The sequence below is a fragment of the Bidens hawaiensis genome, unplaced genomic scaffold, assembly GCF_021521415.1.
Source record: "Bidens hawaiensis isolate Kalapana, Puna unplaced genomic scaffold, B.hawaiensis_p1.1 tig00047967_1, whole genome shotgun sequence".
In the NCBI taxonomy this organism is placed as follows: Eukaryota; Viridiplantae; Streptophyta; class Magnoliopsida; order Asterales; family Asteraceae; genus Bidens; species Bidens hawaiensis.
Genome location: NW_027498569.1, coordinates 87,280 through 114,252, shown reverse-complemented (window position 1 = coordinate 114,252; position 26,973 = coordinate 87,280). Strand labels below are relative to the sequence as shown.

General features: G+C 36.4%; 1 long non-coding RNA gene across 1 annotated transcript; it reads left to right on the top strand.

Moving 5' to 3' along the window:
• Window positions 1-1,674: 1,674 nt before the first annotated feature.
• On the top strand, window positions 1,675-1,989 carry LOC143597242 (uncharacterized). Its single transcript, XR_013146856.1, has 2 exons — window positions 1,675-1,739; window positions 1,848-1,989. It is a non-coding gene; the product is annotated as an uncharacterized LOC143597242 (long non-coding RNA).
• Window positions 1,990-26,973: the final 24,984 nt, after the last annotated feature.

Below are 26,973 nucleotides of genomic sequence, written 5' to 3'. Positions count from 1 at the left end.
ATGATTTCATTATCGTGGGAAATGACACTAAAATACGAAGTTGCATCTTGATGAAAAAATCAACATCAAAGATCTTGGGCCATTGAAGTATTTCTTGGGGATTGAAGTGGCTAAAACACCTGAGGGTCTTGTAGTCAATCAAAGGATATATACATTGGATATTCTAGAAGATAGTAGCCTACTAGGATGTCGTCTGAGTGCATTTCCTATGGAACAAAATTTGAAAGTTGATAAAGGGGAAGAAAATGAAAAAGTTGATGCTAATCAATACAGGAGGCTAGTGGGACGGTTGTTGTATCTACAAACAACTACACCTGGCATTTGTTATTCGGTAAACGTTCTTAGCCAATTCATTTACGATCAACGAAAAAGACACTTGGACGCCGCTACACGAGTACTACGATACCTTAAAACGACTCCTGGTCAAAGCATTTTGCTACCGAAAGAGAGAGGCACCAACTTTGTTACTTATTGTGATTCCGATTGCCTTGGGTATCCCTTCACCAGACATTCCCGGACCGGGTATGTTCTTCTAGGAGGTGCTCCGATTTCATGGAAATCTAAGAAACTGTATGTTGTGTCTTGTCCCTTTATAGAAGCTGGATACCGAGCCATGGGCACAACCTTCAACGAAGTCTTGTGGGCTCAGTGGCTGCTTAAAGAATTGAATACTTCTCATTCTTAAATAATTTGTGATAATGAAGCAGTTAGGGGTGTGCACAAAACCGAAACCGATAAAACCAAAAAAACATAACCGAAAAAACCAAATTGAATTAAAATCCGACGGTTCGGTTTTGAACTTTATCAAAAACTGAAATATTGGTTTTGGTTCGGTTTGTATTTTGTTAAGAACTGAACAAACCGAACCGAACCGAGCCGAAAAACCAAAAAATTGAAATAACCATAATATCTTAACCGTAATCATTAAAACAAAATCTATCAACGACCATTTGTTTAGTTTTAACACATGGTTAATAACTAATAATAGTTGTACTTTTAGTTTTAATTTTGATTTTTGATTTTTCATGTATCTTTTCTTAGCTTTTAATATTTGAAGCCCAAATATTCAAGGGTAAAGTTAAAATACAAAGGGCAACAAAAATGAGAAGGGTAAGAAGGAATCCAGTCTATTGATCTAAGATTTGAATGACTGAGATTAATTTAATAAATAAAAATTGATGGAAATGACATGAAGGTAATAATCCACCTTTGTTGATTTTCTCTCTCCACATGCAAGGCACATGCCAATTCCCCTATCACTTTAAAATGTCCATAACTTTTTCATACGACATTATTTTTTAAAAATAATTCACCATTATAATAAGCGTTTTTTTATCTTTAATATGAGTATCATATTATTATATAAAAATAAAAAAATTAATAGGTTTTTTTAATTGTGTTTTTTTTGTTCATTGTGTCTTTTAGTTGAGTTTTCATATGAATTGTATTATAGATTTTGATCATTGTATTTTTCAATTGGTACTCATATTTAAAACAAAAATTAAAACAAAGATTACGTCATTGTGTTGTTTTGTTCGTCATTAACTTTTAGTCGTTGTGTAATACGTTCATTGTCTTTTATTCGGATTGACATATGACAAATTCATTTGATTTGAGAAAAATAGTATTGCGTTCATTGTATATTACGTTCAAGTCATTGTGTAATATGTTGTTTCCATTTTGTTTTACGTTTCAAGTCATTGTGTTATATATATTCACTATTGTGTCTTACGTTTTAGGTCATTGTGTTATACGTATTCACCATTGTGTCTTACGTTTTAGGTCATTGTGTTATACGTATTCACCATTGTGTTTTATGTTTTAAGTTACTGTGTAACATGTATTAGATAATTTGTTGTTATTTTTACATATTATTATTACACAACGGTATTATTAGTATTTAAAAAAACATAATGATGAGTTGAAAGACACAATGACGAAAAAACACAATGACGAAAAAAGACACAATGATAAGCGAAAAGACACAATGGTGTGCGAAAAGACACAATGACGAAAAAAACACAATGATAAGCGAAAAGACACAATAGTATGTGAAAAGACAATGACGAAAAAAACATACAATGATGAAAAAAGACACAATGATAAGCGAAAAGACACAATGGTGTGCGAAAAGATACAATGACGAAAAAAAATACAATGGTGTGCGAAAAGATACAATGACGTGATTTTTGTTTTAAATTTTATATAACAAAATCATACTCATATTAAAGATAAAAAAAACGTTTGTTATTATGATAATTTTTTTAAAATAAAATATCATACCGAAAAGTTATAAATGTTCTAAAATTATAGGTGTATTAACATGTGCCTTGCATATAGAGAGAGAAAATGTGTACAATTACCTCTATACCCTTTTTCTTTTGGTCCCCACTTGACACATGTCAATTATTTATTGCTTCTCACACTTGACCCAATATTCAATATTCTATTAATCATCAATTTAAAGAAAAAAAATATATCATCTCTCCAATTTCAATATCTTGAGTGTTTTTTTTCCCAAAATGTTTTGGCTCGATTAGAAAAACCGAAAAAACCGCATCCAAAACCGAACAGAACCCAAAAACTAAAAATCGAAAAAACTGAAAAAATCGAAACCAAATGGTTTTAAAAATCTTAAAACCGAAAGTTTAATTTTTGGTTTGGGTTTAGTGAATAACCGCACCGAACAGCACCCCGCACACCTCTAGAAGCAGCTAGACACATAGCTAATAATTCTGTATTCCATGAACGAACCAAAAATGTTGAAATGGATTGTTATTTTGTTCGCGAACGAGCGGATTTCAAAGTAGTTCAGCCCATGCTTGTTCACACAAAGTCACAGATTGTTGATTTCTTCACTAAGCCGTTGGCATCACATCAACTGAAAACTTTACTTGGCAAGTTAAGTGTTCGTGACTTACACGCTCCAACTTGAGAGAGGGCATTGGAAACACATCATTTGCGTATATCCTCCCTTATTTATTTTATTCACCCATCTTATGGTTAGTCAATATTTTGGTAAGATTGTTAGTTCCTTTATTATCATGTAATTTATATTTATACGTGTGACAATGAGAATGACATAATATTATTCATCAATATCAATATTATTTATTTCACGAGCTAAAAAATAATCATATAAGTTAGAGAGATGTGAATGCAAAAACATTTCATCAAAATTTGTTTTCGAGACACAGTCTAAATCTAGCATGTTGTTTTTCTAAATCTTTAAAATATCGATAGATGTAAAATCAAATTAAACACGTGATTATTGAAATTCATGGTTGCTTTAACGGCAAGAGTGGCATAGGTAAATGTTTCAAGTTTAAATCAAGTATCTAGTATCTACAAATAGTTGGTACAAATCAAAAGTTATACTCTCTTTTTAAGCTAAAAATCTTCTTGCACTTTTGTTTTCCTCCTACAATACATGTATCGCATTTACTCTTTAATTAATGAATTTTGTGTCACAATCTACGAACATACCAAATAAGGGTGGACTGGAGTGGCGTTCCCGAAGGATGGATCAGAAAAGATATATTCCCAATCTTCAACCTTCCAGAAACCATTTCTTTTTCGTTCTTTAATAAATTCGACATCACCAACTTGTTCGGGATTTTTTTTTTGCCTTGGACCAACCATCACTGATGCGGTAGGATCTTATTTAAAACTCCTAGTTTATCTTTTTCTTGTTTAGTATAAATAGGGCTACTAGGATTATTGTTTACTTAGTTGTTTATGTTTAATAAAAGATAATTGAAAGCTTAAGCTTGTCAATCGAATATTTCGGTCAAGGTTAATTTTATTATGATAAATTGTTTTGAGCCATTTAAGTAAAGTCGTGGACTTGATATCAATCACGGTGTGGTGTAAAGGTGGGTAAATAAACCAGTTAACCGAACCGACCCGAAAACTAAACCGAAACCGAATCGGTTTGAAATCGATTATGTATAAACCGGTTTGGAACCGATTATAACCGTCGGTTTGGAACCGGTTTGTAATTTTCTCCCCCAAACCCGGTTCCAACCGGTTAACCAACCGAAACCCGCCAAAACCCGAACCGAAACCGATCAAAATTCAAACCTAAACCGATCGTAGCCTCGTCAAGAAACCGGTTTCAACCTGAACCGAAACCGATCATAAGCCGGTTTTGACTTTTGTTAACCAAACTAAACCGAACCGATTTCAATCCAAACTAATTTTAAGTTTTAAACCGGTATGTGCAACTCTAGTGTGGTGTTCCCGTATGTTTATTTATTGTGGTCAAACAATCATTAATGATGGGCATTGTGAATTATGACAAGAATGAGCATAAAAGTCGTAACCGGTTAGAATCATTGCAATGGGTCCCACCCTAATCTTGAATCCAGGCTAGTGGATCGTTTTATGAAACCCATTGCGCTTACGTGAGCCGGGGCACCCAACCAAACACACCGCACAACCGCCGTTTCTCGTTTGCTTTCGACTAAAAGATCATCATTCATCCAACTATCCAAGTAACCTTGTTCTTTTTAATATAAGATACTATTATTATAAAAAATTGCAAAACATTGGTTTAATAAGTTTAAGAGTTATTTTAATGGTTAAAGTTTTAGGGTAAAGTTAAAATACAAAGGACAATAAAAATGAAAAGGGTGAGAAGTAACCCAGTCTATTGATATTAGATTTGAATGGCTGAGATTAATTTAATAAATAAAAATTGATGGAAATGGCATGAAGATAATAACCCACCTTTGTTGACTTTAACTCTTCACATGCAAGGGAAATGTCAATTCCCCCATCATTTTAAAATGTTTATAACTTTTTCATACAATATTATTTAAAAAAAAATCACCATAATAATAAGCGTTTTTTTATCTTTAATATGAGTATCATATTGCTATATAAAAATAAAAAAAATTAATAGGTTTTTTTAATTGTGTTTTTTTTGTTGTACTTTTTGTCTTTTAGTTGAGTTTTCATATGAATTGTATTATAGATTTTGATCATTATATTTTTCAACTGATACTCATATTAAAGACAAAAATTAAAACAAAGATTACGTCATTGTGTTTTTTGTTCGTCATTAACTTTTAGTCATTGTGTAATACGTTCATTGTCTTTTATTCGGATTGACATATGACAAATTCATTTAATTTGAGAAAAATAGTATTGCGTTAATTGTATATTATGTTCAAGTCATTGTGTAATATGTTGTTTCCATTGTGTTTTATGTTTCAAGTCATTGTGTTATATATATTCACCATTGTGTCTTACGTTTTAGGTCATTGTATTATACGTATTCACCATTGTGTCTTACGTTTTAGGTCATTGTGTTATACGTATTCACCATTGTGTCTTACGTTTTAGGTCATTGTGTTATACGTATTCACCATTGTGTCTTACGTTTTAGGTCATTGTCTTATACGTATTCACCATTGTGTTTTACGTTTCAAGTTATTGTGTAACATGTATTAATCATTGTGTTTTATGTATTAGATAATTTGTTGTTATTTTATAATTATTTTTACATATTATTATTACACAACGGTGTTATTAGTATTTAAAAAAACACAATGATGAGTTGAAAGACACAATGACGATAAAACACAATGACGAAAAAAGACACAATGATAAGCGAAAAGACACAATGGTGTGCGAAAATACACAATGACGAAAAAAGACACAATGATAAGCGAAAAGACACAATGGTGTGTGAAAAGACACAATGACGAAAAAAGACACAATGGTGTGCGAAAAGACAAAATGACGAAAAAAGACACAATGATAAGCGAAAAGACACAATGATGTGCGAAAAGACACAATGACGAATAAAGACACAATGACGAAAAAAGACACAATGATAAACGAAAAGACACAATGGTGTGCGAAAAACATAATGACGAATAAAGACACAATGACGAAAAAAGACACAATGATAAGCGAAAAGACACAATGGTGTGCGAAAAGACACAATGACGAAAAAAGACACAATGGTGTGCGAAAAGACACTATGACGTGATTTTTGTTTTAAATTTTATATAACAAAAATCATACTCATATTAAAGATAAAAAATGCTTGTTATTATGATGATTTTTTTTAAAAAAATATATCATACGAAAAAGTTATAAACGTTCTAAAATGATGGGGGTATTAACATGTGCCTTACATGTGGAGAGAGAAAATGTGTACAATTACTTTTATACCCTTTTTCTTTTGGTCCCCACTTGACACGTGTCAATTATTTATGACTTTTCACACTTCTCATTTTTGTTACCCTTTGTAGAATAACTTGACCCTAAAATATAATCTAACAATTTAAATATAGTTGGTTAGTGGTTTTTTTTAGGCTGAGGGGTGTGGGGGGCGCGAGAGGGGGCGCGAGTGGGGGCGGCAGCCAATAATATTGTGACGTGTGGCAGAGAGAGAAACTTGATAAGATGGGTGTTGGTTGTGGTGCTCGCGCCCCGGGACATGGTGTGGAGGGGCGCGAGAGGGGGCGCGAGCGTTTTTTTTTAATTTTTTTATAAATGTATTAAAAAAAAGTATTATTAAAAAAACTCATAAATTATTTAAAAAAACACACATTAATTAAAAAAACACATTAATATCTAAAAAAAAAATTAAAGTACTAAAAAAAAACATTATTCTTATTCTTCGGCTTGGTCTTCTTCGATCAACCTCTTCCGGATACGTTCCTTTTGTTTTTCCATCAGCATTTGGTCGATCGGATTTAGGTTACTGAAGTCTCTTGTAAGGAAGTCCAAATCTCTCATTCTTTTTTTTTCCTTTTTGTCATTAGAGACCACCTCCATGGTTTTGTTGAATTTATTGAGGGATTCAACAAGATCGTTGATGTTTACGGCTTCCCCCTCAGCCGGTTTTTTCCCCCTGGCGTCCCTTCCCAATGGCCGCCTCCTCGGCGGTGAAGACGTTTCCTCCCCCGCAACGTTTAGGTCGAATCCAACCCGGCAATCCGACCCGGCGGAAGTGCTATACGCTCCAGACGAACTAGTTTTAGTCCGTTTCGGCCCTACTTCCGCATCAAGGTCCGGCGCCACCAGCTCAACCCACTTAGAACACCTTCTCAACCTCTCCCACACCTTTACACCGTCCCACGTCTTCACCGTCCCATACCTCAGCAGGCACTCCTGCTTCCACTCTTCGACAGTGAAATTATAAACCGCCAAATCGTCACTGCCACTTGGTCTCAAACGACCGGCGTTCCTGTTGAACAGATTAGTAAACAAGCCGACAAATTTTCTGATTTCGGTCCACCGACCCGAAATCATATCGGCGTTCCGCTCTGTACTCCCAACGAGCGAATAGAACGTCTCCCTAACCTTTGTCCAAAAGACCTTGCTCTTTTGGTAGTCCGCTGCAAAATGCATAAATAAATTTGTAAGTCATTTAACTTTTTTATTTAACTTTTTTTTAAAATCATTTTTAAAAACGTTAAAACAATTACCGCAACGCCGATCCTCAGAAATGACTATCCAAGCCCGACACAGGGCTTCCTTCTCATCCGATGACCACGGAGTGGTTTTCCGTTTCGTCCTTCCAGTCGAAGCCGAACCCGACCCGTCCGTTGCAACTTGTTTTTTCCGGTGGACGCGTCTTCTTTGTCCCGCAGCTTCACCTTCTGGTTCTTGTGTCTCCGGAACAACAAAGTTAGGAGACGGTTGTATGTTGGATGGTTGAAAGCCGGATGATTGTTGCGACCCCGAATAAAACATCGCTTGGTCCGGTGCCGACCATAAATCGTCGTAACTGTAATCTGAATCTAGGTTTGGGTACCAATTTCCAGCCATGTTTTTAAAAAAAGGTTTGGAAGATGGGGTGATTTTGGGTTTTTTTGAGGTTGTGGTAAAGTATTTTATGTGATTTTGGGTGTGGTATGTGATATTGGGTTGATATTGGTTTATATAGAGAAAAAGTTTTTTTTTTTTAATAAACTTTAAAGAGCCAACGGCTCTATTTATCCACACCCAACGGCTCTGCACGCATTCCCAAGCCACTTTACGCCCATTTTCAGCCGTGACTGGCCTTGCGCCCGCCTTGGTCTGCGTGCTCGCGCCCCTTTCGCGCCCCTCTCGCGCCTCGGTGGTGTGGTGCTCGCGCCCCGGATGGGCTTTCGCGCCCCTTCTCGCGCTCCGCACCCCTCAGCCTTAGTGTTGTAAAATGATGACAGGAGTATAATAGTAGTACTTTTTTTTAATTATTATATAAAAATGCAAAACATTGGTTTAATAAGTTTAAGAGATATTTTAATGATTAAAGTATAATAACTTAAATATAGATGGCTAGTGGTTTTTTAATGTTGTAAAATGATGACCGGAGTATAATAGTAGTACTTTTTGAAATAATTATTATTAGATAAATAAATAGTTGTGAGGAGTGAGAACTTTGCATAAGCCGTATAAATATATTAAAAACAGACTTAAAGTAAAGGACAAAAACTATAAAAAAACCTTTTTTTTTGTTTATTACAAAATTCTCTTAAAAAAATTTTACATGCTAAAGCCTCTCCACATGTTAATTTAAAAAAAAAAAAATGATATTAACTTATGAAAACATGTGTGTGTGTGTGTATATGTGTATATATCTATAATATATATAAACGAAAACATAAAAATCATACGTGTCACGATGTGGTCGCTCCCACATTTTTGGAGTCACTAGATTTGCTTGATTTTTAAATGGAGGCTTCTCATGCATTTGACCCGAATTCATGGGTATGAGTCTTACCAAACCCAGATCTTCCTTAAACGGGTTATAACATCTCATTAAATTAAAATTTTTTAATTTTCATCAAATTACTTATGTAAAAATCATATAAAATAGGATATACTAAAAATTAATATCTATTTTAAAAAAGATATATATATATATATTATTTAAATTAAAAAATCAATTTTATAGTAAAAAAAATAAACGGGTTTTAGGTCTCATCAAACTATAAGTAGATTATTAACTTTCATAAATATTATTTATAATTAAAAAAAAAAATTTTATAGTAAAATAAATAAACGGGTCTTAGGTCTCATCAAAACCATATAGCTTTTAAATCGGGTTATAACATCTCATTTATTTGTGAAACAATTTATCATCAAACCATAAGTATATTATTTACTTTCATACAATAAAAAAGTTATAAATTCAAAAAATAAATAAATATTAGAACAAACTAAGGATGGGCGAATTCGGGACTGGTACCGGTACTGAAATCGGTACCGATTTGGTACCGTCGGTACCGAATCGGTACCAACATTTTGAGTTTCGGTACCGGTACGGTATGGGACCGGTATTTCCCGAAATTTTACCTTAAATATCGGTAACGTCCCGGTCCCGTACCGGTACCGATACCGAACCGAATATTTCGGTACCGGTACCAAGAATCCACAATTTTCGGGACCGGGACCGGTCGGTAAGGTCCCGATCTCATCCATAGAACAAACAATATAAAACAACCCACGTAATACGGGGGATAAAAACTAATATATATATATATATATATATATATATGGAGAGGATCATGAGAGAACTTCATTTTATGGAGAGAACTAGAGAACTAATAATGAAGTATTTTAATTTAATTAAAAAAATAATTTTAATTTGATACGTTTTCCAGATGATCTTCGGCTGCTTTGACTGTTTCTTCATTAAATATTGGAGCACCCTGATCAACATTAGTGTGTTGAAATAAATCAGGGTATTCCTCAGCAGTCATATCCTCAATCTCCACCTCCTCATCTTCATAAATAAAAGACGTGTTCATCTAAATAGTTGGATCATTTAAGATCTCTTTATCGTTCTCGACCTCCACATCGTCCTCAGCCTCTAACACGGTTAACTCATCATTATTCAGACCTAGCAGTATGGAAATCTGCTCTCGTGTTAGGGACCTTTCAATAAACTGTCCCACTTCAATCTCGTCTGCATTAACAATACTTCTAACCACCCCCATACCATCAACAAAGATGACGGTATTAGCCTTGATCATCTCAATGGGTTTAACAACTGTATAATCATGATAAACAATTATCTTCTTTCCCGAATCACCAGCTGCACTTGTACAAGCACCATAGGGCGAGCCATGAGTTTGTTTCGGCTCACTTCCTCTAGTACCCGACGCATCTGGATCTTCATCATCGTTCTTAAGCTTTTTCAGTGCGTCGTCCTTGCATGTCAGTTGCAAGATAAGATCCTCTTGCTCTTTTATTTTCACCCCATTAAACGCTCCTGATTCAGACGATTAGCAGACATTTGATTTTCATAAACATGAAGTAAACTCAAAAGCATATTCGTCTGCTGATCCTGAGACATTGCATGAAACGAGGGAGGGATAGGCTGAACAGAACCTTGAGGACTATTGAGCCTCATAAATGAAACATCCATAGGTGGTGGAGGCATCATCATCAGTGTTGGAGAAACCACCGAAGTAATAGTCGTAGGTCTTGGTAATGTAGATAAAACAGATTGAGGGATCATACCAAGCCTAGGATCAGATGTGAGCGTGGCCATCAAGGTGAGTTCCAGGGTGCTAGTAGTAAGCGGCACCACCGGTCTTTGAGGAATAGACGACCTTGGATATTGAACTTCAAATGATATACCATCTCTAGCAGTCACTCGACGTTTTGAGGATCCTTCACCAGCTAACTCCTTTCCTTTTCTTTTACGCTCAGCAGCTGCAACAACAGCTGCCTCAGCCTCAACATGTTGTTGTTGAGCTGGATCACCACAATTACCACCATCACCATCATCACCCTCATCTCCATCGTTCCCACCTGGTCCTTCCTCACGCTCAGAATCCGAGTCATCGTGGATCCAGCGATCATTGTCAGGACATACATAATTTGGATTAACTAGATGACCAATCAAACATTTGGTCCGTGGAGGATCTTTCCTATAAATCTTCATCCTTCGGACAATGTCAGCAGTTATATGCTCAAGCGGTAGCACATCATCTACTAATGCTTGATCAATAACTAAATTTGGAATCAAATCTTGAATAATCAACTGAAGGAATCGAGGATACATCAGGAACTTCTTTCATTGAATCACCATAAGGCATTGTTCCTCAAGGTGATAGAAAATCAGCTCAGAGAAGTTGAATGGCTTGTTTAGTATCAAATCGACAAATGCCGATTGTAGCATAATCCGACATTCGTCAAAGCCACCTTTACATCCTCCTAGGCAATGGAATAATACATGCAATAGATACTTGTAAGTGGGACATAATCCTGCTGTGTTATACATAGAAGCTTCAAGGTCACCACCATAGAATACACGACGAAATAGATCCCTGATCAATCCTTTGTCAAACTCACAAGGATTATCAATAGTATCTCCAAATCGAAGCACTCGTCGAATAACATCGGTATCAACAATAATAGGTGTTTGGTTGATCGTAGCCTTAATGTGGTTATTAGCTTCAACATACCTAGCTGTATTCCAAAACTGACGAATAATGCTTAAATATACATTCGGTCTTGCAGTCACTGCAAAATGAATGCATGATCGTCTGATGAATGCTAGCATGTTTCCAAATACATCCTCGTCAGCAAAATTTGTATCGACAAAAGCACAAACGTTATGCCTTTTGTCGTACGGAAGCAATGGCAAATTTTGTTATTGTTGTTGTTGTTGTTGATCAGCAACAGGAGGATCTTGATCCATATTATCAGCCATTGCACTAAATAAATAAACCCGAGAGTCAGTGACGATGAATAATAGCACTTATAACATATAACTAAAAGTTTAAAATTTAACTTTTAATTAAAAATAATTTAAAAAATTAAAATAATTTAAAACGTCATTAGTTAAGGATTCTGATTCGTTATAATGAAATGATGATTCAATATAACGAATTAGCTACTTCGCTATCAAGTAAATAATTAATGAATTAGGTCTAACGAATCAAGAATAAAGGTTAACGAATTATAGTCTAATTTATTATAAATAACGAATGAAAATCTGATTCGTTATAACAAAATATTCGTTATCCTGATTCGTTTGATTTATATAACGAATTGGACACGAATTAGTTCCAATTCGTTACACAATAACGAATGGTCCTTAAGCTTAATGTTTGACTAATCTGGTCAAGGTCAAAATTACCAAGAACATAAAAGGTCAAAATTGCAATTCTGAAATCAATACCACCATAATCAACGATGAATAACTGAACAAAGGATCGGGGTTTATTAAAAGCATAAAACCCAATAACAACATCCAACAATTAACCCATCAAATCGTCATCAAAGTTGACGAAAATCATTACATTGTAACCGTCTATATCTTATGAATCTGAAAAACTGATTAGAATAGTGTATAATGATGGTCAAATTTCAGAGAAAAATTTGGCAGAGTAACTGCGTGTTTGTGAAGAAGAAGATGAATAGTGAAGACGAAACGCCTTCACTGATCCCTATATAGTCTGACATGACACAGTTTTCAATGTAACGAATCACCTGATTCGTTTGAATTTTGAAATAACGAATCAGGTGATTCGTTATCTTAAAATCTCAATTCGTTAAAAGTAAATTACACGTGGAATAACGAATTAAATGTAATTCGTTAAAGTTTCAGACGAAACAAATAACGTATTAGCTGTAATTCATGGTTAATTCGTTAAGTTATGTTTAACGAATTAGAAATCATTCGTTACAGAGTGGCGGAAGCGAATTAAGTTAACGAATTAGAATTCAGTTCGTTCTGAATGAATTTGATTCGTTATACATGACTAACGAATTACATTTATGTAATTTTAAATTAAATGAATAAATAAGTAAATACATTAAATCAAGAATAATTAATTAATGATACCAAATGAATAAACTTATAATAAATCAACGAGAACCCATATCTCGATGATAGAATACCTTAACGTGTTTTACATTTTGAACCACTTAACTTAAAATGAATTAAATAAAATGTAAAACGAAAAAGCAAAATCTTTTTGATCTTTTGATGTTAAATATTTACAAAAGAAATATCCGAAAATAAAAACATAGAACAGAAAATGTTTTTGTGTTTTTGTATGATTTATCAAAAGCAGTACATATTATTGGATTTTTGTTGAGTTTGAGCAGAGAATCATATTGACCAAATTTCCCTTCTATCACAGTTTTATATTTCAGCGCTATTGTGGCTGGTGTTAAGTCGGTCATTGATAATGTTGTCCACTTAGATCTTATAACAAACCTTCAAGCGTTTTTGTGATATGATTAATGGTTCAATTAGAGCACATAATATCAGAAACTATCAGCCTTTAATCTCGGTTCAAGCTTAAATTGATTTTTGCCATATCACCCAACTTGACTTAAACCATTATAGTGTCGATCAAAATTTTTTGAAGTTTTTAGAAACTTTGAGCAATGCATCAAGTTTCCTTTACTGTGAGTGAGTATGCATGAGTCCATCTGTCGGCTTACATACATTGTATCCCCTGGGGTCCGTTTCTTATTGGTATTGAGACGCACGCAAGGGAGGAATAATTGTATGCCTAACATAGGATTTTGATCAAGTCAGTAATTTAGATTGTATGAAGTACAGGAATGATCAAGTTTAAGCCGCATAAAGACTCATAGTGTCCAGAACCCTAACGATTGTTATTTGCTTTATTTTATTTTTGGCGATCAGACCAATATAAGGCTTGAGTATGACAGGTTATTACATTTCAGCCATCCTCACCGAGATTTTTGTTTGAAACTAACAACTCTTTCAATTTGGCATTTCTTTTAGTTTATATCACATACTTTACTCTAACAGCTTGTTCAAGACCTATCAATGCACCAATGATTAAGCACTCAGTCTTTTAAGCTTATTTCTTGCTAGATTTGGGGTCAAACAATCAATGTACTATCATTTTCTCTTTTTGCTTCAAAAACTCAAAATTTTGAGGAGCATCAAAATAAATTCAATCGCCCCAGGCACTTTCAGTCTATAGATTAATAGCTAACCTATCAATATACAAGTAGATAACAGGACCAAAACATGCAAGCATGTTCCACAAATTTAAATAACCGACATAGTTTTCAGCGAATGTATGAAAAATAAATAAATTCAATCGCCCCAGGCACTTTCAGTCTATAGATTAATAGTTAACCTATCAATCTACAAGTAGATAACATGACCAAAACATGCAAGCATGTTCCACAAACTTAAATAACTGACATAGTTTTCAGCATAGTTTTCTTTTTTTTTTTAATTACTATTATTTTTTTGGATTTTCTCTTTGCATACATAAAACACAATCTTTTTATCTTTTTCGGATTTTTCTATACAAATGAAAGATTCACAATCTTTTTGATTTTTCAAATTTTCTTATAAAAATACTCTACAATCTTTTTTTTTTAATTTTTCTATACAATCTGAAAACACAATATTTTTGGTTTTTCAAAATTTTAAAATGTTTTTAGATTTTCAAAATGTTTTAAAGACATAAAAACAAGAAACATTAACAAATAAGAAAACACAATATTTTTGACTTTTTTAAATTTTTCAATGTTTTTGGGTTTTAGCTATACAAACAAAAAGTACGATATTTTTGTATTTTCTATGTTTCACCCCTAAAATCTAAAAACCAAAATAAAATTTAAAAGAAAAATAAAACCGAAAATAAAGATTGTTTTGGACAAAAATCACTCAAGGATAATGTATCCTAATTCGTAATTGTGAGGTCTAGTGCTATGATGATAATATTGAATGTGTAATCGAAATCTTGGTGAACACAATGATTTGATCACGAGGGAAAAAACCCTTAACCAAAATAGTCTTACTTCGGTCAAAACTTATCAAGGTAATCTTTGGTAAAATAACTTCGGTCAAGGATTAATAAGATAATCTTTGGTCGAATTACTTTAGTCAATGATCAACAAGGTAACCTTTGGTCGATAAGTATATGATTATCGTGATCTCCGGCACAAAAAACCCTCGGACGGTGAAAACTATCACCGGCGATTATATTGATAATAAAAGGTGGTTACAAGTGTTGTGGAGTATATGATCTTGATTACAAAGTAAACTAGTGTATAGAGAGAATGTTTGCTTCTGCTCTAGTGTGTGTGTTCGTACATGTGTTTAACCTAGCTGATCATATCTTCATTATATACAAGAAAAGAATAACAAATATCCCTAATTTAAGCCGCCAATCAAGCCATTCCTTAATTGTGATTGTTTCCTTCATTATCCACGTGGTATACTAATTAGATTGCGAGATTATAGCTTTGACTTCGTCATTAGCCGTTATACCTGCCAAAAATATCAACATAACAAAGGAAAATCGTTAATAAGCAATAAGTACTGAGGATCACTGATCCTGACGTAGCTCTGGAACTCTTCAGAAGGATAATTGATCCAAGATACGGATGTTAACTGGGGACTCGCCCAAACCGGGATTTAGCCCAAACGTGAGATAACGTGAATATGTTATAAACCGGTGGTATGGTACGTCTACCATAAATCGTAGGATCCTCCATATAGACGAAGACAACGAAATTGTCAGCCACTAAACGTGTACTGGTCCCGCTGCCCCGGACTATACGTTGGATAGCGTGTGCTCCAGGTTAGAGTGTAGAAACTCTAATTTATAAGAAAGGTGAACACCTTTAAACCTTAGGGGATATGACCATCGGGGGTCATATCCAATCGTGGGCTAGGCCAAGGAAATAGTAAAGTACCTTAAGTGTGAGGGAGAGGTGGCAAACCTCTTAGACATTGAACCTCTTATTGAAATCTGCATTGTTATTTAAAACTTGGAAAAAGACAAACGTTAAAAATATATTATCCTTAAATTAATAAGAATCTGAAATGAATAACTGATCGGATAGATATTACCAATTTCAGGATCCTTGATCCTTCTGAGGATACTTGATCCTGATTAGAAAAAGTATTTCTTGAGATGAATAGCATTCCATGCTTTAGGTAACCTGTTGCCTTCCATAGTCAGCAGGTGATATGCCCCCTTTCCGGCTTCTGACTCGATCAAGTAGGAGCCTTCCCACTTGGGTGCTAGCTTTCCATCTGCTGGATTAGTTGTGTTTTGGAAAGCTTTCCACAAAACTAGATCTCCTTCTTGCAATCTTCGAATCCTGATATTCTTGTTGTATGCCCCAGCTATCCTTTGTTGATATGCTGCCATTCTGATTTTAGTTAGGTCTCTGAGCTCATTAACAGTATCCAGATCTTGGAGAAGGATTTCGTTGTTGGCTTGAGGATCACGGATGCTTGTTCTGGCAGTAGGAACCACCATCTCCGTAGGGATTACAGCTTCTGAGCCAAACACCAATGAGAAGGGTGTTTGACCTGTTGCATTCTTTGGTGTTGTTCTATCAGCCCAAAGAACATATGGTAGCTCTTCCGCCCACTTGCCTTTCTTGGATCCTAGTTTCTTCTTCAAGTTGTTGATAATAATCTTGTTACTTGATTCTGCTTGACCATTAGCTTGAGGATGAATTAGTGTGGAGGTAATCATCTTAATGCCCCAACTGTCACAAAAGTTAGTGGTTCTTTTCCCGATAAACTGGGAACCATTGTCACAAATAATTTCTGAAGGGATACCAAATCTAGTAATAATATTTCTTTTAATGAAGGATATCACCTCTTTTTCGCGGACTTGAACGAAAGCTTCTGCTTCTATCCACTTTGAAAAGTAATTAGTCATTGCAAGCATGAATACTTTCCCTCCTAGCGCTTTAGGTAGCTTACCCACGATATCCATGCCCCATTTCATGAAAGGCCATGATGAGGATATAGGATACATAGGCTCTGTTGGCTGATGCAGAATATTGCCATGTCTTTGACATGAATCACACTTCTTTGAGTACTCCATGGCGTCTCTCTTCATGGTAGGCCAGAAGTATCATGTTCTCAGAATCCTAGAGAATAGGGCTCTACCTCCGGTATGATTACCGCAATCTCCTTCATGAAAGTCTTTGAGCACCTCTTGAATTTTAGGATCTTCGATACATCTTAAGTATGGACCTGCAAGAGATTTCCTATACAAAATATTATTTAATAAAATGTATTGTGATACCTTAAGTTTGAAGGACTTAGGTTTCTCTGTGGCTGGAATCTCTCCATTTTGAATGAACTTCTTGATCAGGAGGATCCAAGATCCTTGAACACTTGAGGATAATAGATCCAAAGACACAATATCTTTGTCAGTTGTTATCTCCCCAACTTCTTGTTCTCCTATTGCTGGTGAGAGTACATGAATAATTGGGATCTTCATATCTTCTGGAATCTTCAATGATGAAGCTAAATTTGCTAAGGCATCTGCCCCAGCATTCTCTTCTCTTGGTACCTGTATAATACTAAAAGAATCGAAGAACTTTGATAGTTCCTTCACAACATCTAGATATTTGATTAGTTTTTCACCTTTAACAGCATATGAGCCATTAAAGTGGTTAGCCATCAATAAAGAATCTACATATACTTGAAGATACCTGATCCTCATGTGTTTAGCTAATTGAAAACCTGCGATCAGAGCTTCGTATTCCGCTTCATTATTGGTGGCTTGGAATGCACATGCAATGGACTGGGGTATTATGTCCCCTTGTGGCGATTTCAATAGGATACCCAATCCTGTTCCTCTTACGTTGGATGCTCCATCAGTAAAGAGGATCCAAGGATCCTTGGTTTCTTCCAGTTGTTGAACCTCCAAATCAGCTTCTTCTTGCATGTCACTACTGAAATCAGCCACAAAGTCTGCAAGCGCTTGTGACTTAATGGATATTCTGGGCTCATACTGAATATCATATGCACTCAATTTCACAGCCCATTTGGCCATCCTTCCTGACAATTCTGGTTTTCTAAGCACATTCTTAACAGGATAATTAGTTCTTAAAATAATAGTATGTGTTTCAAAGTAGTGTCTCAACTGGTTGAGGCCATAATCAAAGCAAGATTTAATTTTTCAAGGTGAGAATACCTGACCTCTGCGTCTAACAGGCTTTTATTTACATAATATACCGGGTGCTGTTGTCCTTCATGATCCTTGGCAAGAACAGCACTGATTGCATTACCTGACACAACTAAGTACAGAGACAACGGCTCACCATCTATTGGCTTCATCAAAGCAGGCGCAGAGGATAGATAATCCTTAAGAGCCTTTAGTGCAACTTCATGCCTTTGAGTCCATTCAAACTTTTTATTTTTCCTCAAGATATCATAGAAGTCTTTGCACTTCTCTGAGGATCTGGAAATGAATATGTTGAGAGCAGCTATTCTTCCCGTCAGTCTCTGGACATCTTTAGCATTCACAGGAGACTTTAAATTAATGATGGCTTCTATCTGCTCGGGGCTCGCTTCTATTCCCCTTTTGGTCACCATGTATCCTAGAAACTTTCCAGCCTTAACACCAAAATGGCATTTTGACGGGTTCAGTTTCATATTGTACTGATCAAGGATATTGAATGATTCTTCAAGATCTCTAAGATGATCCTCAGCCCTCTTCGACTTCACTACCATGTCATCTATGTAGACTTCCATGGTTTTGCCTAACTGATCATTGAACATCATGTTGACCAATCTTTGATATGTTGCCTCTGCATTTCTTAGTCCGAACGGCATAACAATATAACAATATATGCCGGTAGGAGTCATGAATGCTGTATCCTCTTGATCAAATGGTTCCATCTGAATTTGTTGAAATCCAGAGGAAGCATCATTAAAGGTAAGCATCTCATGCCCTGCCGTTGCATCCACCATGGAGTCTATATTTGGTAACGGGAAAGGATCCTTGGGGCATGCCTTGTTTAAATCGGTAAAATCGACACACACCCTCCACTTTCCATTATTTTTAGAAACAACAACCACATTAGCCAACCATCGAGGATACTTAACCTCTCTGATCATACCAGCCTTAAGAAGTTTTTCAACTTCCTCTGGTATGATCGCGTTCCTCTCAGGAGCGAATTTCCTTCGCTTCTGATGGACGGGTTTAATAGAATAATCAAGGCCCAACTTATGAGTAATTACCTCCTTAGAAATACCTGTCATGCTTGAATGTCTGAAGGCAAACGTGGATTTTCGTTGCTTTAGGAAGGATACTATATCCTCCTCTATCTCGTCAGGGATACAGGATCCTAGGAACACCTTCATGTCTGGATCTTCAGGATCTAAAGATACTTCTTTCACATCTCGCTCCCGAGCTTCCAGCACGTCCCTAGGATGTTGCTGTAATTTCTATGCTATCGTTTGTTTAGCTGTCGGCTTCATTGATAAAGAATAATAATTTTTAGCTTTTACTTGGTCACCATCTATCCTTACTACTCCCCAAAGAGTTGGTAGTTTGATGCACTGATGGTAAGTAGAGGCTACAGCCTTCATTCCATGTATCCAAGGCCTGCCAAGAATAACGTTGCAGCAAGAAAGACTGTCAATAACACAAAACTTTTGGTAAGAGTTTAACCCTTCGATGTATATTGGGAGTTTGATATCCCCCAATGTTTTCTTGGTTTCACCACTGAAACCCACTAACACCGACGTTCTTGGGATGATTTCTGAGTCCGGGATGTTGGATGATGTTGACCGAGCTTCCACCGTCGACTAGGATCCTGCGTACATAATGGTTAGCAATAAATAAAGTTATAATCAAACCATCGTGGTGAGGCTCCTGGATGCTTGTCTTATCTTCTTCGTCAAAGAAGATTCTTTTGTCAGTCGTCAAAGTAGCGGATATGACTGGTCGGTCTCCGTTCTCCAACTTTGTTTCTTTGGCGTGTCTTTTTGCTGAGGAGAGAGAAGTACCGCATATATCTGAGCCGCCGGAGATGAAGTTGATTACTTGTTCATCTGGTGGGGGTGGAGTTGTTTTTTGTGGTACATCTTCAGGATCCTGGATCTTAGACTTTTTTCTTCCCAAGAGCTCTTTGAAATGACCCTTGCTCAGGAGGTATCCAATTTCCCTCTTTAAATCAATACAACCTTCTGTCTGATGGCTATAGTCTTCATGGAATGCACACCACTTGGACTTGTCTTTGAAGGATGTTATTTTATCAGTTTTTCGAGGCCACATTGCTTTCTCTCTAAGATCCTTCATGGCACAAATCAAACCATGGGTATCAACAGAGAAGCAATACTCGGAAATACTTGGGTAGTCCTCATCATCTTCTCCTTCTTCAACTGCCCGGACATTTTGATTGTTGGATTTTGAGTACGGCTTTGAGTCGTTGTTCCTGAATGAGGATCCTTGTTTCTGGTTAGGTAACTCTTGTTTCATTGGAGCTCCTAACCGTTCTTGGATCTTCTTGTCATCTTATAGTCTTATAAATCTGAGTGCCCTGTTTCTGACTTCATCTAAAGTCCTGCATGGAGTCATCACAAGATCGTCATAAAATGGGGAGCCCCTTTGAAGTCCCATCTTGAATGCTTCAACAGCCATAGCCATATCAATACTAGGGATCTCTAGCGCCTCCCTGCCAAACCTTGTAACAAAATCCCTAAGGGATTCATTATAAGGTTGGACAACTCTATACAAATCACTAGTTAACTTCTCAAATTTCCTACTACAAGAAAATTGGCTGTTGAACAAGTTAACTAAATGCGAAAAAGAAGTAACAGAATAGAGAGGAAGACTTAGCAGCCATTTAAGTGCAGATCCTGTTAGTGTGGATCTGAAACCCTTGCATAGACATGCTACCTTGACTCTTTCAGGAATTGGATTGATCTCCATCCTCTCCCTATATTGAGCCACATGCTCTTCCGGATCAGTGGTCCCATCATACACCTTCATGTTGGGGGTTTGAAAGTGTTTCGGGACTTCAGCATCACAAATAGGTGGAGCAAATCTGGACAACTTATGGCTCCCTTCTGGTATTTCAGGAATTGGACGGACCACTCCTGGCACGCTGGATATCATATCCTTAAGCTTCTGAAGTTCCTTAGCCATAGCCAGGTTGATACCTGTATCTTGCATAGAGCCAAGGTTAGTGTCTAAGGATATATGATTATACATGTTACCTCTCGGTTGATTGAACGTTGGTATCCCAGAAGTGTAGCCAAGATAAGAAGCATCTGCTATAGGAGTTGGTCCACCATAGGCAATGGTTTGCATGGGGATTATGTCTCCTTCATGAACCTCTGAGGATCTTTGAAGTTGCACCCCTGAGGATCCTTGATTCTGCCATAAGGATCCTTGAGGTTGGGAGCTGAAGGATCCTTGGTGATACATCCCAGAGGACCCTGGTTGAAGGAACGATGATCCTTGAGTTTGCTGAACCATGGGTCCTTGTTGTAGGATAGATGATCTTTGTTGAAGGAACGAGGATCCTTGAGTTTTCTGACCCATAGATCCTGGTTGAAGGATAGATGATCCTTGCTGGAAGATGGAGGATCCTTGATTCTGTTGAGCCACGGATCCTGGAGTAGTGAAATCCAGAATCCTTGGCATCAAAGGAGTCTCATCCTCTAGTGGTCTCTTTCTTTTGTTGATATCTTCAATTTCACGAAGGATCTTCTGATTAGTCTTGTTCTGCTGCTCCATGTATGCTTTAACCTGTGAAAACATAGCAGAAACATCATTGTTAGAGTTAACCACCGATGTGGCAGCAGTGTTCTTTGATCTCTGGAAGACTGGAATTTGTGTCTTGTTTCCAGCAGCAACAGCCCGTGATACTCCCGTAATTGGAGGAGGCATCGGCGTCAAAGTCTTTGATGAGAGAGAAAACGAAGATGGCATGGTTGATGAAGCAGAGGTTGATTGAGGGTCCATTGATAGTAATATGGGTAAGAAAGGTTAAATATTGATAAGGTATTTTCTGGATTATAGCACCAATTTCCCCACGGTGGTCGCCAAATTGTTTTGGACAAAAATCACTCAAGGATAATGTATCCAAATTCGTAATTGTGAGGTCTAGTGCTATGATGATAATATTGAATGTGTAATCGAAATCTTGGTGAACACAATGATTTGATCACGAGGGAAAAAGCCCTTAACCAAAATAGTCTTACTTCGGTCAAAACTTATCAAGGTAATCTTTGGTAAAATAACTTCGGTCAAGGATTAATAAGATAATCTTTGGTCGAATTACTTTAGTCAATGATCAACAAGGTAACCTTTGGTCGATAAGTATATGATTATCGTGGTCTCCGTCACAAAAAAACCCCGGACGGTAAAAACTATCGCCGTCGATTATATTGATAATAAAAGGTGGTTACAAGTGTTGTGGAGTATATGATCGAGATTACAAAGTAAACTAGTGTGTAGAGAGAATGTTTGCTTCTGCTCTAGTGTTTGTGTTCGTACATGTGTTTAACCTAGCTGATCATATCTTCATTATATACAAGAAAAGAATAACAAATATCCCAAATTTAAGCCGCCAATCAAGCAATTCCTTAATTGTGATTGTTTCCTTCATTATCCACGTGGTATACTAATTAGATTGAGAGATTATAGCTTTGACTTCGTCATTAGCCGTTATACCTGCCAAAAATATCAACATAACAAAGGAAAATCGTTATTAAACAATAAGTACTGAGGATCACTGATCCTGACGTAGCTCTGGAACTCTTCAGAAGGATAATTGATCCAGACACGTCAATATCTTCTTGACTGCAAGTTAGTGGATAGACTGAGTCTTCTAACCGTTATACCTGCTAAATATAAGACTACACATGAAAACAACCGTTAATAAATGATAAGTACTGTGGATCCTTGATCCTGACAGGATCTGGAACACACGCTAAGGATAACTGATCCAAAACATATGCCAGGATAACATATCCATAGTGTCAAATTTCTGTGTACTAACAAAGATAATCATCCTTGTTTTTGGATACCAGCAAGGGTTTTTAATCCATTTAAACCAAGCAGAAAATTAAAACGCGTTTTGTTAAATGCTTTGGTAAATAGATCGGCTTTTTAAAAATCGGTATGTACTTTCTCAAGGTCAATCAATTTCTTTTCATAACAATCCCATATGAAATGATATCGATTTTCGATATGTTTTGTTTTAGAATGTTGTATGGGATTTTGGTGATGCTAATGGCAACAGAGTTATCAATTAAAATAGGAGTAGTAAGAAACTTCAAACCGTAGTCGCGCAGATGTTGTTGAATCCACAAAACCTGGGAATAGCAACTCGAGGCTGCAACATATTCTGCTTCGGTGGTTGAAGTGGAGACCTTTGTCTGCTTCTTATACTGCCAGGAACAAGCCGGCTTCCTAAGAATTGACACCCTGCTGTATTCGATTTAAAGTTAATCTTGCATCCTCCATAGTCTGAGTCAGAAAAGGCGGTAAGTTCAAAGTTATCATCCTTGGGGTACCATAACCCGATGTCTGGATTGAACCTCAGATATTGAAGAATACGCTTGACCGCTGCTAGGTGAGTCACTCGGGGACTAACTTGGTACCTAGCACATAAACAAACAGCAAAAACTATATTAGGTCGAGAAGCAGTAAGATACATTAGAGAACCAATCATAGCTCGATAGAGGGTAGGATCGACGGTATCCTCCAATTCATCCGGTGATAAATTGTGACCCACGGGGAGAAGAGTTGAAGGGATTTTTCTGGCAGTAATATTGAATCGGCTCAAGACATCGTTCACATACTTAGCCTGGTGAATGAAGATTCCTTTCGCAGACTGGTGAATCTGCAACCCTAGAAGGAAGTTCATCTCTCCTATCGAACTTAGTTTGCATCGACTTCTCGAATTCCTTACATAACGCGTCATTTGTTGACCCAAAGATAATGTCGTCGACATAAATCTGAACGAGGAGAAGATCATCACTAATGTTTTTATAAAATAAAGTGCAGTCAACAGTCCCTCGTTTGAAGCCATTATCAGTCAGATGGTCGGCAAGCGTGCTATACCAAGCTCTCGGGGCTTGATGTAGACCATACTGGGCCTTGTTTGAACGATAAACTCGGTCAGGATAACCAGGATCTTCAAAGCCAGGAGGCTGTAACACAAACACTTCATCGTGTAGTTCACCATTGAGAAAAGCACTTTTCATATCCATTTGATAAACTTTAATATTCTTGTAAGCCGCATAAGCCAGAAAAATTCGTATAGCTTCCAATCTTGCAACCGGAGCGTATACCTCAGTGTAGTCTATACCCTCTTGCTGATGGAAACCTTGCACCACTAATTGTGCCTTGTTTCTCACAATCACCCACGATCGTCCTTTTTACATTTAAATACCCACTTAGTTGGAATAGGCTTCTTAACTCTAGCGGGTCTGTCGATAAGATCCCAAACACCCAAACATGCAAATTGTTGCAATTCCTCTTGCATGGCTTCTACCCAAGAAGGATCTTGAAGTGCCATACGAGTCATTGTTGGATCAACTTGGGATAAAAAGCAAGTGAATTTGGCAACGTTTACAATTCTAGAAGAATGTAAATCTGCATAAGCACACAATACATTATTCTCACTCGAAGAAGCAACTTGATGACGTGTTTGAACGCCCACATCAAGTTCCCCAATGGTGTTTTCCTTTGGATGATAATTATGAATCCTAAGAGTGGGATTACCAGGAACAACTACATTTTCGAATAAGTTAGTGTAGTGTTCTCCAAGCTCATGATATGAATCATCACTATCAAGTTCAATAACTTGATCAACAACTTGATTATCATCAGAAGAAGTAGAAGCATTATCAAAAGAAGCTGGAGAATCATCACGAGGATCTTCAGTTGGAGCTAGATTTGGAGCTTCAACATCATTAGAACTTGAAAACCTTGGAATTATTAATTGATCTTCAAAGTATGCACGAACCAGGTGTTCGTTTGGTTTCTCAGTTGTTGGAGTAAATGAATTGAATAAACCATCATAATCAAACATCCAGTCTGGACCTTTTCCTTGAGGAGGTGTGGTGTACTTTTGACAGTCCACATGGTACCACTCCTCAACACAACCGGAAGTGAAATTAAATACCTTTTCTTTGGAGAAGCATAACCCAAGAAATACCCGTCGATGGCTTTTTCTTCAAACTTACCCACATCCTTTTTCAACATCGTACATGGACACCCAAATGGTTCCAAGTACTTTAAATTAGGTTTACGATTATTTAAGATTTCATAGCTTGTCTTTTTAAGCCTCTTAACAGTTAAAACCCGATTGAGTGCATAACAAGCAGTATTCACAGCTTCGTTCTAGAATTAATCTGGAAGCTTAGAATCTGCAAGGATAGTTCTAGCTGCTTCAATCAAAGTTATGTTTTTCCTTTCAGCAACACCGTTTTGTTTTGGTACATATGTGGCACAGTATTCTTGATGAATTCCTTTTTGAACACAAAAGAAATCCAATACAGTATTTTTAAATTCAGTACCATTATCACTTCGAATTCTCCTCACTTTTTGCTTGTATAGTGATTTGATCTTAGTGATTAAATTTTGAACAAGATCAGGTGTTTGATCTTTCGAACCCATGAATAAAACTCATGAATATCTGGAATAATAATTGGTAACCACAAGACAATACCAATCTCCAGAGATACTAGCACGATTCACTGGACCGAAAAGATCCATATGAAGTCGTTCTAAAGGTGTATCAATGGAATTAAATAACTTAGACGGATGTGACTTCTTCTGTTTGCCTTTCTTGCACGCAACACAGTGGTCAGATAATTTAAAGTTCTTCAAAGAAACACCTTCAACCAAGTCATTCGCCATTAAATAATTCATCTTTCGAACATGAATGTGACCCATTCTACGATGCTATAGAATAGAGTCCTTCTCATTTGCTTTTGAGATAAAACATGTTTCAATAGATGTTGATACTTTAGAAATCATATTTAAGACATAAATATCATTCGATCGAGGTGATCGCATGACAACCATGTCCTCGGGAATGACGTATCCCGGTTTCAGAATCAGACATTCTTTATCGGTAAATATTGTAGTGTACTGCTTGTCACATATTTGCGACACACTTAATAAGTTATGGTCAACCTTGTCACAGTAATTGACCTTCTCAAACGTGATATGACCATTTGAAACTTCACTTTCTTGTGTTATCATACCCCCAGAATTCCCAGCAAAAGCCACACAACCCCCTTGAATATTTCTCACATTTGTTAAAAGATCAAGATTTTCAGTATTATGACGAGAACATCCACTATTCATTATCCAGTTTTCACCAGACACGGTCTTGGATGTACCCTACACACAAAGTAAAAATGATTAGTTCAAAAAGGCAGCCCAGGCCTCAGTCTTGGGCACCTTTTGAGTTTCATGAGAAGAAACAAATTTAGCTGAATTCAATTGTTGTTCAACAACTTGAGAATAAGTTACAGGCCTTTTAGACTTTCGTCTCAGATAAGCCGCTTGAACGACATTTGAGTTCACATTCTTGCATATTGGCTCATCTGGAACAAACTTTGGTTTAACATGACCATAAGTTTCATTCACCTGAATTACCTTACGTGGATTCACATTTGAAAACATGATGTGAATATCATCATCACACGACAACAGTTGCTTCAAAATCTCTTTTATCATAGGAACCGGTTTCGATTGGTCATTGACAAATGGATGAAGATTCTGAGATTTCTTATGTCCACAGTTTTTCACAACATGACCTTGTTGACCACAAAGAAAACAACTTAGCATGTCCACGCGATCATTTTGAGATTTAGCAAAAACAAATGCCAAAGAAGGTTGATGACTCACATTTTCAGTAAAACTCTTGGCCAAATCATCAGACGACACTGATTTCTTTCTCAAATAGAAATCAAGATTAGAGCAGTTTGAAAAACTTTGCAAAGTGTCAGTTCCAGTAGATTTCACAAACTGAACTTTCTTAGCATTTTTTTAAAACTTGTTTAGCTTTAATCATTGGGTCTGATGTGTTTGATGTTTTGGCACTAGCATACTGATGCTCAAGATCTTGTATGTTGGAGGTTTCATTGTGAAAGACACTTTCAATAAGCTCAGGTTTGATAATGCTAATCAGAATATCTTTCTCAGTGAACATTGTGTCCATTCCTTTTAATTTAAACACACGAACAGTTGATGGCTTGGAAACAGTAGGATTGAT